Below are 13,318 nucleotides of genomic sequence, written 5' to 3' on the forward strand. Positions count from 1 at the left end.
GGAAGTAGATAAAATTGCCGGGGAGAAAATTGGGATCTTGGGGGTGGGGTGGGTTGGGGATAAGGGGGGACGGGGAGAGAAAAGTGAGAAGGGGAGGATTGGGGGAACTTGGGGAAACAGGAAGATTGGGATACAGGAAGGTTGGATAGGGGAGCAGGGAAGCACATATCTTAGTTAAGGGAGCCACCTTAGTGTTGGCAAGAGACTTGAACCTAGAGTGGCTCCCAGGAGCCCAAGGCGATGTCCCCAGTTAGTCCCTTGGCAAGCTGAGGATAGGGAACCTGAAACAAACCTCTCTTAAGGGTCCGTGCCCAGCAGTAGACTGCGAACACAAAGTGAACTCAACAGCATCTTTGGAGGTTCTTTGTTTCATAATGTTAAACTAGGGATTTTCTTGACACCTTACAGTTCCTTTGAAAAATTTTTTATGGCTTCATGTCTTATGTTTTTAAGGGACTCCTGTTGGTGCAAGCATGTGTATTTCTTCATCTTTGTGTTTTTTGTTATTTTCTTTGGGTCTTTTTTTTTCCTTGTTTGTTTGTTTTGTCCTATTCCGATTTGTCTTTTTTAAAATTTATCTTATTGTATCTTATTATTCTTTCTTTTCTTTTTTTTTTTTTTTTTAAAGGAGAGACAGAAAGGGTGTGGACCCTGGGAGGGAAGGAAGAACTGGGAGGAGTTAATGGAGGGGAAAATAGTGTATAAAAAAATGTGTTTTCAATAAAAGAAACAAAACAAAACCTCTCTTCATTCCAAGTCCAGAGGCATGGTGGGTGCCAGGAAGCATTCTCCCTCACTGTGTCATCAAGAACGGAGGGACTTATTTTTCTCTCTGCTCTTCCTAGTGGCTTTGTTTTCAGAGTTGTCCTTAGTGACTGCCATAGTTCTGAGAAGGTGACAACACCAGGTGAGAAAGTAGGGCCTTTCTGCAGCCAGGTTTCTCACTGTTCTCTTTCTCTTGGATAAAAAGACCCGTTTGTTTTTTTTTTTTTTTTTTTTTTTCACACAATATATACTGATCACAGCTTTCCTTCCCCAACTCCTTCCAGAGCCTCCGCACCTCCCCACCAGCAAGGAAGTAAAATGTTTCTCAGGACGGCACTGCTTCCTAAAAACCCTTCCTCCCTTCCCACTGAATAGATCTGGGTCTAGCTCATTGGTTCTCCACTTTCCTAAGGCAGCAACACTTTAATACCGTTCCTCACGTTGTGATGACCCCCAACCATATAGCCATCTTTGTTGCTGTTTCATGACTGTAATTTCAATATTGGAATGAATTGTAATGTAGATATTTGATTTGCAGGATGGTCTTACATGGCCCCTGTGAAAGGTTATTTGACTATTGCTAGAGCCATTGCATAGAATAGCAAGCAAGGTGGAGGAAGCCTCTGGCATTCCCCCTGAGGGCATGGGATTTGTCACAAAATGCACGGGGAGGGGGTTCTTTTCTTCGCAGGTGGCCACATCATGTCCTTTGAGTTCCTGCCCCTGTCAGACTCAGGAGAGCCTTGCGGAATGACTGAGGCTCTTTGCTGTCTTCAGGCTTCTCTTCTTCCACGGCCAGGAAGGCTCACACAGCTCTTCTCTTGACACGCGGAGCAGTGACCGAAGGGGACCAGTAAGGTCAGCAGCGTGGCAGCCCCAGCAGCCAGGTGGGTCCCTGGTAGGAACAACCCTGACACAATGCTCTCTCCTTAGTTTCCTAGTGCTGTGGTCTCCAGTGGGGGAGGGGGGCTAACCTCCACCCTGCAGTCACCTGTCAAAAGCCTTAGAGATTCCTCAGGACACATACCAAGAGAAAGGCCGAGAGATCTGCCTGCTGGGCCCAACCACCCTTGCCCTGAAGCTTCTTCAGAGGAGGGCCCTTCTCTATACTCCCGAGTTTTTCTCTGGGGGGCTCTGACACAGCCGGGTAGCTTGTTTGGTAAATAATGACATTGTTATAAATATTTAACAAGTCAAGGGACTGCAGTGCATGAAAAATTGATGAGGTCCCTGGGTGGGAAATGCAGGCTTCCTTCCCTCTGCTCGGGGGAGGTGGTTAAGAGTCTGACGTGGCTCAGGCTGACACCTGTGTTTGTGGTGGGGTTGATGAATGGCCGGAGAAATAGTCTCCATGTTTGGGAAGCATCAATCCATCATGCTGGAGCTTAGGCCGAGGGAGGAATTTGCAGCCATCAATATTGCCCATGTTTATTAAGCCCCACGTGCAGCAGGAGACAGCCAGTCCCATGTTGGTCCTGGGAGCAGTGCCTCTGGAAAGGGCACGGTGGCTCCTTGATGAATGACTTTAATAAACAGCAGCTTGGAAGTCCCTCCAAGTAAGAAACTAATAACAATAATTAGATGTTTCTTAATCATTTATTTATTTTATAATGTATGCCCTGCCTGCTTCCGGAAAAAGAATGGAAGTGCCTTGCAATTAAAACACATCTAGCCAGGATGGTTCAAATGAAGATAAACAGGAGATCAGCAACCAGATAGAGGGAGTGAATTTTTCTTAATCAACTTTCCTGTTACCGGCGGAGAATATTGTACTCCCTCTCCTCAGCAGTCACCTCTGGCTCTGTGGAGCCACAGGACCGCATGTAAAGCAGCAGCCAGCAGTGTCGTGGGGACAAGAGGCTGAGGTGGAGCGTGATGTGACCCGTAGCCCGGCATCTCCGGAATTCCAATTGCACCCGAATTTCCTTCATCATAGCCCAGTCTAATCGCTGTGTCTGTAGTAGGACAGCATAAAAAATTAATGCCCCTGTATCAGACAAAGCCTGTCAGAGTGGCTATGCCGACAGGGAACAACAAAAGAGTGAAGCCCACAGCGCTTCCTACTTAACAGCTACCCTTGCATCCCATAAACAGACCTCCCTGGGCCCTTGCGTAGGGGTTAATGGGCCTCGGCAGCTAGCCTCGCCCTTTGGACTGAGGGCAGAGTCTCCGCCTGTGTACCGGGACCTCTCTGGCTGCCGGCCAGGTGAGAGCCAAAATCTTTGTGGTCACAGATAGGTGGCTCGTGTTTGCCGAGCTGTCTGGGTACAGAGAAGGAGGAAGGAAGCCCCTTCTCAGACACCACCTAGCACAGAGGTGTTTTGGAGGCTCCAGAGTAGACTCACCTGGGGAAACAGGTAGAACTGGGTGGAGCTAAGCTCAGACCTTGGGATGTCAAGTCCAAACTTGTTAGCGTCTTTAGAGTTCCCACAAATAATTGTCCCAAATAATGCAGTTTTGCACCCACAAATAATTGTCCCAAATAATGCAGTTTTGCACCCTCCTACTCTTCAAAATTCATAGAATTTGAAGGAACCACCCCATTTCTTGCCTCAGGAATGCTCCGGCACGGGAGGCAGGAGTCATGGAGCCTGAAGCCTGGCCTTCTGTGTTCAAACCCCAGCCATATCATTTTGTGACCTGAAACAATTTTTTTTATCAGTTTTGTGGCTCTGTTTCATTACGTAGAATACCAAGACAAATGTATTCATTGGATAAAAACCATTGGTTTTTATCTAAGAGGAAAGGCCAAAGAAGGGACATACAACACAGAAACTTAGCTTACTGCTGATTTGAAAAGTCCTAAGGCTGAAGCTTCTAGAAGAGAATTAGGGTTTTGTTGACTTGGGAAAGGTTTGGGAAGTCTACGCCATCTGGCTAGGAAGATGGATCAGGTAGCAAAGTCTTACCCTATGAGCATGAGGACACCACACTCACATATAAACAAAAGCACAGTATAGAGCACAGTATGGATATAGGCATGTGCCTGCAATCACGGTGCTGGGAGATACGGCAGGTGCTTAACTGGCAAGCCAGTCTAGCTGAACAGAGGAGTTCCAGGTTCAGCGAGGGGCCTGTCTTGGAAAATAAGGTGGAGATAGATTGAAGACACCTTACATCTGGATTTTACACACACACACACACACACACACACACACACACACACACACACACACCACTCTTTCAAAGACATACCCAGAAACACAAAGCCTTCCCACCCCTCCCTTATCAAGGATGAACATAGTACATACGATACAAAGTTTATAAGATGATCAGCTCTTGTTCCACTAGTGAGAAGCAAGGCACTCCCTCATGAAGTAGAAAGGAACAACTCTTTTATGTCGTTGGTGGAAATTTAGTTGTATTTTTTTAAACATTAATTCCCCAGGTCTCTTTCCTCTGACACATTAGATTTCCCTCTTGGGAATGCAAACTGACAGACCTTTGGGACTGGAGAAGAAGGTCCACAGTTTTGAGCACTTGCTGCGCTTGCAGAAGACCCAGGCACCACGCCAGTGTCTCACAGTCCTGTAAGTCCAGGCCATGGGGATCCAGCGTCCTCTTCTTGCTTCCAAGGGCTCTTGCATGTATGTGGTACACATATAGACAAGCAGGTGCACACATACACAAAAATGAATACAAATTTTAAGTCACAGAACTTACTTTGGAGATTCTAATCAAATTGGCCTTAAATGATGCTGTGGTTCCAGTGAGCAGGTTAGGCTGAAAATCCCTGCTCTCTCTGATGACAGCACTCTAACTTTGGAACGCAGTCCCATTAAGTACATGAGGAGGTGATGATTGAGTCAGGTACTCACAGAAGGCGTGGAGGGCCGTGATGTAGGCTGGTGGGCAGTGATGTAGGCTGGAGGACAGTGATGTAGGCTGGAGGGCAGTGATGTTGGATCCAGAGGGTCTGTGCAGAAGGGCAGGGTGGGCCATCCTGCTTCTTCCTCTGGCCTATGAAAGTGTGAAAGAGGCACTAGGGAGCACATTGACTTGTCTGGATTAATGACCTCATCTTCCACCTTTCATTCTTCTTTATCCAACCAAAGCCCCAGTTCCTTGTCTCAGGTCAGTAGGGTCACCCATAAATTCTGGCCAGTGTGATGTAAGAGGAAGTTCTCTGTGCAACTTCCAAATTGCATCGTTAAGAGGGAAGCAGTTTACCCTCCACCTCCTCTCTTCCCCAGATCTTGATTCCTGGGGAAACTGCCTAGGGCAGCAATGGAAGGCACCTATCAGGGGTGGGCGGGTGGTGCAGCCTTGCAGCTCTGGACAGGGGAGGAAAACGAAAAGCTAATTCTTTAAGTTACCATGTCCCTGGCTGTTTTGTAGTACAGCCTGTGCCCTGTCTCATCTATACTTCTTTTGACACTGATTGCCTTACCTTCCAGAATTATAGGAAGAAGAGGAGAAAGGAGGTGGGGGATGACAGGAGGAAGAGGGAGGGAGGAATGGATAGGAGAAATGTTAATACCCTTTAATATTCTGTTAAGGTGTTTTCTGATCCTGTAACCAGGTCAGCCCTCCTGCCCTTTCACCTCCACTGTCAAATATCTCTTAAGTCCTGCGTTAGTCACTTTTACTCCACTGTGACCAAATCGCCAGGTAGAGATGGCAGAAAGGAAGAACAGTTTGTTTTGGCTCATGGTTTCAGAGGAGTATCTGCCCATAATGAGGGGAGCACGGAGGAGCTCACAGTGTAGAGAGCATGTGGTGAAAGGTGACTCATGCGGAATAGGAGCCAGGGGTTGATAGAACCATGACAGGTCTTCTCATGGTGACCTATTTCCCCCACCTCCTAAAAGCCACACATGGTCCTGCTAGCTGGGGTGTTCAACCTGTTGACATTGTAATGGGATGCTGTCGTCTCCGAAGTTCACACTCAAGAACCATGCAATTGAATTACAAATAAAATAAAATAAAGCAAATCACAGACGAATCTTCACGATTGATAATTTCATATTGGATTGTATTCATTGCTATCCGGGGCTGCATGTGGTCTCGGGGACACAGGCTGGACACCTTTCCCTGTGGATCAAGCATTCAAATGAAGGCTGTGGAGACATTTCAGATCCAAACCGTAAATCTCAGGCACCTCTGACTTAAGGCATTTCCTATATCCGTGGCTTTGCATATTCTGTTGACTCGAGGGTACCCGTGGGTTTTTTTTTTCCCTGCTGGCTCCAGCTTTCAGTGTGTCACCAGGATCGAGACACAGAAGGTGAGCCCTTGGCCCCTTCGCTTTCCGTGTTGAGAGTTAATGATCTTCCAGGCGAAACTCTTGTGGACAGAACGCAGAACTACAGTGCCAGTAAACCCTTCATTTTGTTGTAGATGCCACCTGGCAACCAGTATTTCCCAGAGTTTCTCATTCATTCCACAGGTATTTATGGACTACCCGCTGTATGCTGGACACCAAGGCTATGGTAAAGGATAGGAGGACATGGCAGAGCAGGTACGTTCTTTGCCTTTACAGAGCTTTTCTAGTTTCCTTTCTGTTGATGTGATAAAGCACTTGGACCAAAAGCAGGAAGAGGGAAAAGTTTATTTGGCTTCAACTTGATCCAGTTCGTAGTGCCTCACTGAGGGAAGTTGGGGTAGAAACTTGAAGTAGAAACCAAGGAGGAATGCTGCTTGGTGGCTTGCTTCTTGCTCAGCTAGTTTTCTTTACAGCCCATGACTACCAGCCCAGGGAATGGTGCTGCCCATGGTGGGCTAGGCCGTCTACATCAACTAGCAATCAGGATACACTCACAAGTCAGCCTAATGTGGGCAATCCCTCAGTTGAGACTCCTTTCTCAGGTGACTTTAGGTTGTGTCAAGTCGACAGTCAGAACTAACTAGGGTTGTAGCTTACAGTCAAGTGAAGAGAAAGATACTAATCGAGTAACCACCTTGATCCACATGATTAGCAGAGAAATAATTGTATTTTTCTACCTTGTTTAGGTTTATGAGAGAGAGAGAGAGAGAGAGAGAGAGAGAGAGAGAGAGAGAGAGAGAACCAGCTCTCAGTATCTGTTCTTCATGTAATGATCTCCAACATCATTTTGATTCTTATTTTTGACTTTTTCTCCTGATGGAACTGCAAAGAAGTGACAGAGGAAAGGCCTCAGAGGTCACATGATGGCTTTCCTTCACATGACTGATGCTTCCCCTCCAGTAGCTCACTGAACTGTTCTAATGAAAGGGAAAGCTCTAAGCAAGAGACACAGCCACACTCAGACTTCTTAGGCATCAACTGGAAGAGAATTCGCTGTTAGGGAGCCAGCAGCCCACTGAGACAGAGCCTTGAGAGGATACTGGCCAAAGGTTTGGTGAAAGGAATCCCCCCCCATCAAACATGCCTTAGGGTTTCTATTGCTGTGAAGAGACACCATGACCACAGCATGACCGCTTTCTTATAAAGGAAAGCCTTTAATTGTTACTGGCTTATAATCCAGCACCATCATGGTGGGGAGCATAGCTGCATGCAGGCAGATGTGGTGCTGGAGAAGGAGCTGAGAGTTCTACATCCAGATCCAAAGGCAGCAGGAAGAGAGATACCCACTGAGCCTGGGTTGGACATGTGAAACCCCAAAGCCCTCCCCAAGTGACACACTTCTTCCAACAAAGCTACACCTACTCCCTGTTAAACCCGTGAAGGGCAGCGCAGCCAGAGGGACGTGCCCTGAACTTTCAAGCATGGACGGATATTCTAGAGAGCTGTAGAGAATGTCCACCTGTCCTTCCAGGTAGCTAACTGGACAGGGCATTATGAATAGAGCAGAAAAGGCTTTTTTTTTTTTCAGAGACTGACAGGGAGAATAGGCTGTAGTCCAAAGGACATATGTCCCTCATTTTTCTGGGACTGAAGTCAGTTAAACAAACAGTTCCATGGTCTGACACACGGCATCTGTTCTCTTTTGGACTCAGAGTCCATTGGCATGAAGGATGGCTAATAAAGCCCATTTTTTGGGGGGGGGGGTGGTTGGCATTGACCTCTCTTGACTTTATTTTTGTGAAAACCTTCAGTTCTGTGTGGACATTCTGTGTAGAATGTTATAAGTTCTAAATACACCGTTCAACCAGATGAGCATTAGAGTTAGGTAAGTACAGTTAGTGTTTAAGTCAACGATGGTTGATATAAATGTTTATGTGGCCAAGCAGAGCACGGCCTGTGATCCCAGTGTGTTGATGGTGGGAACAGGAACATCTCAGGCTTGAGGCCAGCGTGAGGTACACACCAAGACCCTGTATCAAAAGATAAAGCAAGGGGCTAGGGATGTGGCATAGTTGGAGCGTACGTGATGCCCGGGATCTGGTCCCCAGAACTGCAGAACACAGATGATTTATACATGTGCCTGTAACTCCAGTACTTGGGAGGGAGAAGTAGGGGGACAGAAAATCGAGGTCATCTTCAACTATACAGCAAATGTGAGGCCAGCCTGGGCTACACGAGACTGCCTCAAAAACTAAGCCAGGGCAAACCAAAGTCGATTAGGTAAGATGTGGCAGACCAGTGATGGCGTGGTGCCGTGTTGCTCCCAGCAGAGCTGACTACCTAAAGGCTCCGGGTTTCGAGAAGGAGAATAATGACCCGAGGGTGTATAGCTTTCAAGCTGCATGCTTTGCATGAAGATGAAAGACAAATGCTCTCAGACCTTCAAGAGCAAATGCCACCTACATCTGAGTAGCGTCTTTGAGGCAACTTTTCCAGGAAAATGAAACAAAACAAGGAAGTTAGCGTTCCATTAAGGAATCTGTGGCTTTAGCTGTGTCCATAAATGTTAGGGGATTAGATGATCCAAGAGGAGCAAAACGACCCAGATTGTAAGGGTGGGCTGAGAAACATATGGCACTCTATGCTGACAGGAGGTGCTTTGGACTCCGAGATGGATGTGAGGTGGACGTCATCGCTATAGACTTTCAGACAAAAAAGCAGAGTCGGGAGAGGACTGACCCAGCTGGAAGGTGTGCCAATCCTGTAGTCATCTGTCTAGAGAGATAGACTTGGACCCGAATGAGAGTGAAATAGGTCATCTAGCAGAAATGATTTGGGGACTTGAGTACCCTGTCTTTTAAAAAGTTTTATTTTGATTGACAAGAGTTGTGCTTTTTCCCCTGGGGTCCAGTGTGACATTTCAATATAGGTCGGTGGGCATTGTGTCCTGCCAAAATCAGTGTAATACGGACACCATCAATACCCCACTTTCTGGATGGATGGAACAAACAGATAGAAGATCAATATGGAAACTGAAGTCTGAGAACGCTATTAATCTAGATCATTAGATTTAGAGCAAGTCTCCTGGAGTTTGTCTCTACTAGGTGTGAAACACCCCACCCAGCAATAGCAGGGCACACACTCTCCTGTTCACGCGGGGGTGTTCTCTAGTGGAGACCACACAGCATCCTGTACAGCGAACCTTAATGTGTTTAAAGGTGTTGGAGTCAGGATGTATTCTCATTAGAGTGGAGTGAATGAATTGGTGACCGCAGGGTGAGCGGAACACAGCTGTCATGCCTGTGCCCCGTGCGAACAAGACAGGAAGAACTTCAAGGAGAGCAAGAGCAGAGTGAGACTCTGGCCAAAAGTACAAATAAGGAAAAGTTTATGCCCCACATGTTTCAACCAGGGGGCAGCAATAGAAACCCTGCCGAAAACAATTTGGTTCCGTTGTAGTAGGAGTATTGCTGTGACAGACCTGACCATGTTTTAGGGAGGATTGGGGAAGGACTTTGGGACTTCAGGCTAGAAAAGCCATTGAGTGTTGAGAGCTCAGTGGAATGTTCTGTAGGGGCTCGGAAGATAAGCAGTGCAGAAGATGGAACCTTGGCTTGTGAAGTTTCAGAGAGAAATTTCAAGGCTCTATCATGGCTGTTCGCTGTTTTGAGTGTAGATTCGACAGAATGGTAGTTCTGGCCAGCTGGGGCAGACGAGTTGGTAGCGATGAACAAGAGACTGGCGCCATTGAAATGAAGCCTTTGAGTTACTGTGACAATTGATGATGGTTAGCTGGAACCAAGAAATTAGCAAAGCTTACAAGGCCAGCATCACTGATGTGAAATCTTCTGGGGAGTGTTTCCTGAGAGCCAGCATACAGAAATTGTGTCCCAGAGGCAACCAAGGTTGAACTTTGAGTTGGCAACCAAACTTCGTAGCGTCTGAGCCACTCAGGTGGTATTAGTTTTGAAGGCATGATGGGATCATGAAGAGCAGCTGAGGCTTGGCACTATGAGAGGCCAGGAAAGTCCAGTCATGAAGGTGCAGCCTCAGAGGCAGTTGACGATCCAGGATCAAAGGGGTTATGTAGAGAAGTTGAGGCTTGGCACTATGAAGAGAGCATAGCAGACTGTTGGTTAAAGTGCAGCCCAGCTACGGCAGAAGACCCTGGCGTTTCAGAGATGCCAATGTTGTGGGATGACCGCCAAGAACAGCAGCAGCAGTGGAGTGGAGCCAACGGAGTCCAGAAGACAAACTGTGCGCTACAGAGGGCGGAGCCAGACAAGTGACCTACGCCCCCTGGGAGGAGCCCAGAAGATGGTGAGTGGATCCCAGGTACTGGACATTGGGTTATTTACATTGTTGGCGTTCAGGTTTACTTTGTTCAGATTGTGACTCTGCTCTGATTCTTCCCTCTTAAAGTAAGGATATATTTGATTTAATTTATTTATTTTTTTTTATTTTACAGTCTCTCCCACAGTTGAGAGACTGAATTTTAAAAGAGTTTAGGTTTTACAAGAGACTTTTAATTTTAAAAGGACTGAATTTTAAAGTGTTTGAATCTGTAAAGACTGTGGGTCTTTTTAAGTTTGTAGACCGTTTTCTAATACTGATATTGCTGTGTCATCTTGGGGATGAACAAGAAAGGAAGGGTTGTGACTTAATAGTGATGTGTTTGTGTGTCAAGTTGACGAGGGATCAGTTTTATGTCAACTTGACACAAGCTAGAGTCATCAGAGAGGAGGGAGCCTCAACTGAGGAAATGCTTCTATAAGATAGGGCTGTAGGCAAGCCTGTAGGGCATTTTCTCAATTAGTGATCAATGAGGACAAGTCCAGCCTTTGGTGGGTGGTGCCATCCCTGAGATGGTGTTCCTGAGTTCCGTAAGAAAGCAGGCTGAGCAAGCCATGAGGAGCAAGCCAGTAAGCAGCACTCTTCCATGGCCTCTGCATCAGCTCCTGCATCCAGGTTCCTGCCTTGTTTGAGTTCCTGTCCTCACATCCTTTGGTGCTGAACAGCAATGTGGAAGTGTGAGCGGAATAAACCCTTTCCTCCCTACATTGCTTTGGTCATGGTGCTTCATCACAGTGATAGAAACCGTGCCTAAGATAAGAGGCATCTTCATGACTTTTTGACTGCACCAGAAACCGTAACAAACTGTACACTTTAAATGGGTGAATTATAGACCTCAATTGTTAAAAGGTGTTTTAAAAAACAGTAACGAACCAATAGTAATGCAGAAAGGTGGCTAAAATAGTGTTGGTATGGATACAGCTTTGATAAAATGTTTACTGGAAAACTGTTCTGTAAAGAGAATGAATGATGTATTTTATAGAAAATTTCATATATAAATAGAAAGTGCAGTGGATTATTATTTGAAAGTCGCTCAGTTCAACAACTTTTACATTTTAGGAGCCTTGTTTCATGTTTTTAATACATCAGTGGTAAGCTGGAAGCATCGACCGTCTGCTCTGTAGTTACAGGTGTGTATTTGGTATTCCTTTCAGTCATCCACAAAATACCTTCAAAGCATTGTTATCCACTGAAGATGGGAATTGTATGTCTTGTTTACACACTGAGTTCTTTTATCAGGCAGAAATGCTTTCAGATGAAAATGAGAGGCCCAGTCACACTGCTTTGTGCAAACATGAGTTTAGTTTTTCTTCTCAGGAGGATCTGGGAGTCGACACTTTCGGTGTTGGTTTAGAAGCTCAACAAGTCAGGGTAAATAGCTGAAAGATTCTTTGTTATTTAAGCCCCCGTCATTTTTTTTTAAGTTGGTTGTTGTTTCAGCTTTGCTTCCCTATTCTGACTAATTCAGTGTCTGGACCATTTCCACAGAAATCCATGACAGTTCTCCCAATGAAGAATTGTTATAAATGCCCACCCAGTTCCAGTGGCTACACCTGCAAAGCAACTCCTGCTCCTAAGGCCCAGGAAGCAATGCAGAAGAGGGAGGAGGTGGGAAGATTTTAAGAGACAGCGAATCAGGGAGTTTGCTGTGAGACTGTGTCTCCTAGCAATGTCAGAAGCTACAGCCAGTCATTAACGTAACTGCCCAAACACGCTCTGAACAAGGACAATAGATGTGCCCTGTGGATGGGGGAAACAGGTCTCAGCCCAATATAAAGAACCACAGGAAGCTAAGAAATGCTGAGAGTGGGAGGGGCAGTCTTCCTCAGGGAAGAGCACACCGTTGGTTAATCTGGTGCTAAGTGGTCAACCCTGAAAGCATACATACGAGTAACACAGAGACTGAGCAGGCTCTATTTAGGATACATACAAATGTATACCATGACAATGAATGAAAAATAGGCCAGGAATGTGAAAGAAAGCAAGGAGGGGTTTGTGTGAGGGTCCGGAGGGAGGAAAGCAAAGGGAGAAATGTTATAATTATATTATAATCTCAAAAATTAAAAAAAAAGGTCCAGGAAAAGAATGTATACATGTTACTTCTGATCACATTAAATAGCAAGAGCGTGGCTAAAAACAGATAATAGCTGCTTGGAAATTAAATAACATAAAATATGCTTTTTATTAAAGTGGAGATCAATACTTCTATGCTAGACAATTTAGATATTTAAGACAATGGGACCCTATATAAAACGTGTGGTATTTAAAATCTATACTCTAAAGGTGTTGTTACTAAAATAAACATACTTACTTGTTTAAATGGAAAATAATTGAATTAAGAAGTCAGAATAAGTAGAAAATGAACCGCAGAATAAAAGTACAGAGGGAGGAAGCAATTAATGCAGATAAGAGTTGCACATTAATCATGAAGCAAAAAGCCAGCAGGATTGATTAATCAAATCAAGAAGCAGAACTTTAAATCAATAAAATAAAATAGATGCGTCTCTGGAAAGTTTAACTCCCCTGAAGTGGGGGAGAAAACACAGAGATTCAATATAAGGCATGAGAACAGGGCGGGGTAAATTGTCTTCTAGTGGGTGGTTTGACACAACCCTCAAAGCATAAAATATGTGTGCCTCAAAACTGTGGTGAATGCATAAATATTAGAATCAAACGAGGCTCTCCAATGTGAAGGCTAACGAAAAACAACGACTTTTCTGTGAGAAATGTAGACGATGGAACAGGTTCAAGATGGAAGATCTGCAGGGGGCTTGCTGGAGGGTGCTTCCTGCTCGTCTGGCCTGTGGGTGAACCATATGACCTTGCCCAACCCAACTAATGCTGTAATCCTTTCTCCCTTCTAGTCCCTCTCCTCCCAAGAATGTCTCCTGGATTGTTGCCAAATTCACAAAGCCAAAGGTATCCCCAGAATCCTAGAGTATTTTCAAGCTGACTGAGGCCAGTGACACCCTGGTCATTCACTGTGCCCCCCCC

General features: G+C 45.6%; 1 long non-coding RNA gene across 3 annotated transcripts in view; it reads left to right on the forward strand.

Moving 5' to 3' along the window:
* LOC126502394 (uncharacterized) overlaps positions 1 to 13,318 on the forward strand; it is a 42,440-nt gene that overhangs the window by 5,392 nt on the left and 23,730 nt on the right. Inside the window, exons 2-7 of one of the 3 annotated variants that reach the window (XR_007591915.1) lie at positions 1,543 to 1,652; positions 4,177 to 4,295; positions 6,155 to 6,226; positions 8,623 to 10,291; positions 11,384 to 11,454; positions 13,189 to 13,243. This is a non-coding gene — a long non-coding RNA (uncharacterized lncRNA). Of the gene's footprint in view, positions 1 to 1,542; positions 1,653 to 4,176; positions 4,296 to 6,154; positions 6,227 to 8,622; positions 10,292 to 10,333; positions 10,393 to 11,383; positions 11,455 to 13,188; positions 13,244 to 13,318 lie in introns of those variants that run through there. The other 2 variants (XR_007591914.1, XR_007591916.1) reach the window with 2 other exon arrangements.

Source organism: Alexandromys fortis, unplaced genomic scaffold (assembly GCF_014885135.2).
Source record: "Alexandromys fortis isolate MF-2015 unplaced genomic scaffold, M_Fortis_MF-2015_v1.1 scaffold_45, whole genome shotgun sequence".
Taxonomy (NCBI): Eukaryota; Metazoa; Chordata; class Mammalia; order Rodentia; family Cricetidae; genus Alexandromys; species Alexandromys fortis.